The following is a 7,047-nucleotide window of genomic DNA, read 5'->3' as shown; positions in this document are numbered from 1 at the left end:
GATAAATTTTCAATTTTTTTTTCAATTTTTTTTTCCTTTCGACTGTCAGCGCTCGCTCTAGTCTCCACACACCCCCCCACAAACACACACACACACACACACGCACACACACGCACACACACGCACACACACACACACACACACACACTCTGCCTGCAACGCGGGGGATAGTCAGACTGAGAGAGAGCTGGGTGCTGCGCTGTTCTAAGTGAGCATGGTCTATTGAGTTGATTGATTGCTAATTTTATTACTGTACGCTTGGTTTCCAACTGGTTAAGTTTAGGCCCTCTACAGTAGGTTTAAAAAAATTAATAAAAGAATAGGGCGAAGAAAACGTTTTTTTCCTATAGGGCAAAGAAAACTTTTTAATTTGTTTTACCTACTTTCTATAGAAGCATCTAAGAATGAAGTTCTATGGAAAGTAGGTCTGCATTCCCTTAACAATTGTGTGTATTGAGCCGTACTGTATTGTACCCATTCTGCATCTGGTAATAACATTTTCAATCAATCATTCCAATAATACACAGTTGGATGTGTTAGTTGGTTGGATGCACTTCAAGCTGCTTCCACATGAGGCAACTTCTCTCAATCATTCCAATAATACACAGTTGGATGTGTTAGTTGGTTGGATGCACTTCCAATCTGCTTCCACATGGAGGCAAATTGTCTTTTTTGTAGTTGTGGGAACTACTTTTTCTGGCGGATGGTTTTTTCAATAAATCTTCGATTAATGTGTGTTTATTGTATAGAAATAAGGTTGGATGAATGTGGCAGTTGTATAAAAGCTTTACACCACTTGCAGTCGTGATTTGTGAACAATAAACCATGCCTAGGGGGGTCTAACGACCACCCCTAGGCATGGTTTATTGTTTACAAACCACTCCTGCGCGTGATGTAATGCTTAAGTACTGCGCTGTCTTGGTACAGTCCTGAAACCTGCAGACGCCTAGGACATGCTAGATCTCGTAACCTCATTTGAAAAAAAGTGAATAAATGTATAGGCTACACCAGGGCTATTCAACTGGCGGCCCGCGGGCCAGATCCGGTTACATTACAAGATTACATGATAATAAAAAAAATAAAAAATAAAATAAAAAAAATATATTTTTTTTTAATATTTTTTATTTTTATTTTTTTTACTTTTTTCTTTTCATGTCAACGTTAACACGCACAATTTAGCCAAAAGTCACTCAATTAATGACAGATTTCATTGATAAATTGAGGGAAAACTTTGCAAGTCGATTTGATGAATTTGACATGTCCAGAGAATTGATGCATTTTGTGAGCAACCCATTTGCCAATGTAGCTGCTATTTCCACAAAAGGACAAGAGTTCCTTGCATCACTTCACATTGATGAAGGTCTCCTGCAACTTGAAATAATTGACATGCAAGCATCATCTGCTCTGAAGCAGGCACTTGAGAATGAATCCACCACAACATTTTGGATAAAGTGTATTCATGTCAAGACATTCCCCAAAATAAAAACGCTGGCAATATCTGTGCTAACAATGTTTGGCTCAACATACACCTGTGAATCCAGTTTCTCTCACATGAATGCCATTAAAACAAGCAACCGTGCCTCCTTGACAAATGAGCATTTGCATCACTGTTTGCGGGTAGCCCTCACTTCCTATGAACCCTCTTTCTCTGCCATTGCCCAGTCAAAGAAGTGCAATCGCTCTCATTAGATGTGTGTATGCAGGGGCGTAGCTGGGGGGGGGGGGTAGCTTAGGATGATTCCAAGGGCCCAGCACAGGGGGGGGGGGGCCCAAAATTATATATATATTTTTTTTTACTAGACATCACTCACGTGTATTATTGATGCTCTCATTGATACTATGTTTGTTTCTGAAGTGTGTGTGTGTGTGTGTGTGTGTGTGTGTGTGTGTGTGTGTGTGTGTGTGTGTGTGTGTGTGTGTGTGTGTGTGTGTGTGTGTGTGTGTGTGTGTGTGTGTGTGTGTGTGTGTGTGTGTGTGTGTGTGTGTGTGTGTGTGTGTGTGTGTGTGTGTGTGTGTGTGTGTGTGTGTGTGAGATATATAGAGAGAGAGGGGGGGCTTTGGTAGACTATTGCATTGGTCCATTCATTGAAGATGAACGCAATGCGACATCCTTTACTAGGCTCACCCACCAACAGTGCAGGTGCTGAACTGCTGATCCGAATGTATAGGTAAAAACCATATTATGCGTTTTCATCAATAAAAAAATGGCCAAAGAAAATTCTGCTCGCGCGCTCGCATTCACTGGGGGCCTACAAATAAATTCTTTCATGGGGCCCAGAATCTGGAGCTACACCCCTGTGTGTATGTAGGCTAGGCCTGTCTGCCCCCCACCCCCCTGATGTTTGAGAGTTAAGAGTGGACAATAAGTGCTAATAAGATGCTGTGATTTGCTGTTGTTGCACAGGCATGAAGCACTTTTTCATAAGCTCAGCTGCACTATAAATGTGTTTTTTTGTTCAAGTGTTGATGTTAGAATGTTCAGATGCACATCATGCACTTGTTTGTTTTTTTATTTTTATATTGAAATGTTGAAGAGGAGATGTTGCAGTTGTTGCACAGTCATAAATGAAGCACTTTTTGCAGGAGATGTTGCAGATGTGGCACATAAATGAAGCACTTTTTTTGAAAAGTATACTACTTTTGCAATTTGGTTAAATAAAAGTTGTGAAAATGTGGTTGCGTGTTGTGTCAAGTGTACATATATTCATAGCACGGGGAGGCGCCATGGCAGTCCGGCCCCTGGCCCCTTGGGTTTCTGACAATGTGGCCCCCTGAACAATTTAGTTGAATAGCCCTGGGCTACACACTCACTCTCACACACACACATTTTAATGTCCCATATAGGGAACAGGACATATGGAAAGTGGACTCTCCCATGAATTAGAGGAATATTTAGTTTACATATCTAACCTATCCCCAAGATACTCATCCAAGACAAAGATGTGATTGTGAAAGAATTCTACCACATGGTTAGGCATAGACTACACATTGCTACACATGTTGTCCGTTATTGTTCTCAGCCTACTTAGTAGTTTGTTAACTTTTCCATCAACAAAAGCATATCCTCTATTCATATTGCTGACACGCCAAAAAGCAAAAGCCTCTGATCAAGGGAGAAAGAGTTGCTGCATGGAGAAATGTCTCTGTATTGTGACATCAGTCAAACTTCTCGTCCCACTTCCATCTTGTCCAAAATGTTGCAGCTAGACTCCCAACTAGATAGAAAAAGTGGAACCTCATTACCTCTGTGCTGGTGTCTCTTCCATCACTCCCTGTCAGCTATTGAATGGATCTTTAAATTCCTATTGTTTATTTATTTATGAAGCTTTAGATGATCTTGTCCCACTGTAGGCTATATATCTTCACCCATACAGTACATCCCAACTAGGTGCCTCAGGTCCTCTAACTAAGTTCAAATCCATGGGTGATTACGTCTTTGCTGTTGTGTTGCAACCATAGATATACAGTATAAGTAGATGGCGCAAGGCGGAGTCTCCAGTGTAGTTCACCGGTGGCCATCTTGTCACAGTCAACTATTCTGATACGTTTTATGGTAGCTGTTGTAAGGTGAGTGATCTGCACAAACAAAAATACTTGCTGAAATCTTGACGGATTTACAAACGGTTTGGTTTATTACAAACGTTATTAACGTGGCTGTGATTATTGAACATGTTGAAATTGCAGCTTTTCTTTTCGAAAAACGACTTAATCGTGCTGCATAGTTGTGTGTCACCGCTACTTGCACAAGTTATCAAGGCTGAGACCACAATCAAGTTATATAGCATACTTGGCTATCGCGTCTCGCTCTGCCAATGAGATATCCTCTTATCTCCATGCACATATTGTGCACATGAAACAAACAAATGCACCCACTTGCACGTGACCAAGCCACTCCGACACGTCTCCCTATATGACGCCGGGAAATGGTCACGCCCCACCTTCCTCATTTCGTTTCCAACACGGAAGTAGCAGTGCACTCCGTGAACTAGTTGTTATGAAATGCAGGGAGGAATTGCACAATGTTGGGTATTCGCCAGAAGTTCACCAGCCCCCGGAACCTTCTCAGCACATCCTAACAGTGCAACGGGCCTGTCCTGGGTTTTCCTCGTCTCGTGACAGCGGACAGAGGGACGTCGCGCGACGATTAGCAGTCGAGCTAAGTCGTGCACAGGTAGGGCCTGCGCTATCAGGCATTGATACTAGCATGAGTAATACTGCTCATTGTCCCGTGAGACAACCGAGTGATGTATTGGCGCGGGGGCGGGATATTTGGGAAAACATGGTCGTCATGACTCTTTTTTGGGTGTTTTTCCAAGTATCCTAGAGCGTGCGGCTAATGCTAATACTACAATGCTGGGACGCCGTTCCCATGTTCCCCGCCGTGGGCTGTCGCCACTCTTCCCTCCTCTTAACCGTTTCATTGCTGAAGGTCAATCGGTGTCTAATGTGGGGGGTTTTGCTGAGGCTTATTTACCCTTTATACGGGTGGATGGGCTGACGACAGGGCGCAAGGCAGGTGTGCCGTGGTTAGAGGGCCAGGTAGCGTCGGCCCTTTGCCCTGGCATGGTTGAATGGTATCCCACCCGGAAGCCGACGCCAGAGGGCGAGTCGGCCCGGCAGGTGGCTGAGTGGGCTGATGAAGCTTATACCGCCGCAGGATGGAATTTAGCGGCGACCAGTAACATTGCTCATTTGGCTGCTTTTCTGTCCACAATGGTGTCGGGTAGTGGGGCCTTAGGGCCAGCCGACGTTGAAAACATTGCGCATGTTTTTGAGGTTATACAGCTTTTGACCCAGCCGCAAGCTATAACCGCAGGGACAGACATCTTTGGTTGGAGCAGTCTCCCCTTGAGGAGGAGAGAAGGCTTCCCCTCCTCAGGGCTTCCCTCTCCGCAGAGGGACTTTTTGGTCTGTCCGCAGGGGCGCAGGCGGTATTTGACCTAGGCCCCACACCGCGCAGCCAGAGGTGAGGGCACGGCCTCGCCAGCGGCTGCGGCGAGGCCCCCGACCAGCGGCCATGTTTCCCCCGCCTGAGGAACCCTGGGCACAAAGACAACAGGTGATCACAAGGCCGACAGCCTCGGCGGCCGAGGGATCGGCTACATTAGATGAGCACGCCGTAAAAAAACTTTGCTGTCTACCTGTGTCTAGCACACTCTCCGGTCACTCCCCCCCGCTACGCTACGGGACACCGGGCTCTGATTTGTTCCCTTTGGCTGCGGGCCACGTGCTTTCAGTGAAGCGCAAGCGGCCCCACGTTTCGCTTATCATGGGGACAGGGGCTGACACCCAGTTGCTAGCTAGGCATGGGTCTGCCTGTGAGAATGCTGTGCTGTCAAGCGGCTCCCACGCTGAGGCGGGGGCTTGTGTTGCAGTTTGCACAACCCCACCCTCCGTTTTTGGGTTTGGTACAGACCCTTTTGCCATCGTTGTGGTCCCAAAAGAGGACGCAATGCGTGGCGTTTACTCCCGGTATTTTCTGGTGCCCAAGAAATCGGGAGGTGTCAGACCTATTCTGGATCTGTCCACATTCAATCGGCTGATTGTGGCGAGACGGTTCAGGATGTTGACCGTCAAACACCTGCTAGGCGCTGTCAGAGTGGGAGACTGGTTCACCTCCATAGACCTGAAGGATGCGTACTTTCACGTCCCGATCTTCCCTCCGCTTCCTCTTTCAGGGCATAGCATAGCGTACGAATACCAGAGGCTGCCATTCGGCTACTCTCTGGCCCCTCACACATTCACCAATTGCGTACAGACCGAGCTGGAGCCTCTGCGTCGTCAGGGTATACGAATTCTATTCTACCTCGGCGACATTCTGCTCCTCAGCCGGTCAGAAGAGATCGCCAGGTCTCATACCAGGCAGGTGGTGGAATTCCTCACCAGTCTAGGTTTTGCTGTAAACTGGGAGAAGAGTACTCCTCTTCCCAGTCAACAGGTGGAGTACTTGGGCTTGGTTCTAAGCTCAAGGCCCATAAGGGCAACCCTCTCACTATTGCGGTTTACGCAGGTAAGTGGCATGCTTTTCAAGAGTGGTGTGAGGTTGGGGGCCTGGACCCGGTGTCTTGCCCTCTGGACTCTGTTCTTTCCTTCCTCCAGTCTATCTTGGATAGGCTGTCGGCCTCGACTATATCCTCTTGTCACGTGAGTTTTGAGGGCGGTACGATGTTCAGCCACCCTCTCGTGAAACGTTTCCTGCTTGGCGCTCAGCGTCTCAAGCCTGTGGAACGTTCTCTGTCTCCAAGTTGGGACCTCCAACTGGTCCTGGGCCAGTTGTCGGAGGCCCCGTTTGAGCCTCTTGAGCAGGCGCCATTGGAGCGGCTGTCCTTTAAGACCGCGTTCCTTTTGGCCATCACCTCCGCTAAGCGCGTGGGTGAGCTGTGTGCTCTCTCGGTGCGGCCTGAGTGCCTGTCTATTCGGGCCGATAGCGGTGCGACTCTGAGGCCTAATCCAGTTTTCGTGCCAAAGAATATCCGGAGCTCTTTTCGCTCCAGAGATATTGTGGTTCAGGCATTTCATCCGCCTCCTCATGCTAGTGAGTTGGAGGCGAGCCTTCACCTGTCGTGTCCTGTCCGTGCACTGGGGGTTTACCTCAGTCGGACACAGGATCTCAGGGCTTCCGATCAACTGTTTGTTTGTTACGGTGGCCCTTGCGCGGGTGAGGCACTGTCCAAGCAGTGCCTGTCACATTGGTTGTGCGAGGGCATTGCCCTGTGCTACACGTTGACTGGACAGGTCCCCCGCGGGGGCGTCAGGGCGCATTCCACTCGTGGAGTGCCGGCCTCTGCTGCCCTGTTAGGAGGGGCCTTGGTGGAGGACATCTGTGCTGCGGCCTCCTGGTCCTCCCCGGGTCCTTTCGTTAGGTTTTACCTTGTGGACATGACTGGGGATTCTGTCTCCCAGGTGGTTCTGGGGTCTGGGACCTCTCCTGCGTCCCGCCAATTGGTGGACTAGCAGGGGTGTGTGGGTGTGGGCCACGGAGTGTTGTGTCACACGCGGTCCCGCCTGTGCTGTGCGTTCACGGGTACCTGGTTCCCCCTTTTTCGC

Source organism: Notolepis coatsorum (assembly GCF_963971535.1).
Source record: "Notolepis coatsorum genome assembly, chromosome: 1".
Classification (NCBI taxonomy): domain Eukaryota; kingdom Metazoa; phylum Chordata; class Actinopteri; order Aulopiformes; family Paralepididae; genus Notolepis; species Notolepis coatsorum.
This window is presented reverse-complemented; position numbering follows the sequence as displayed.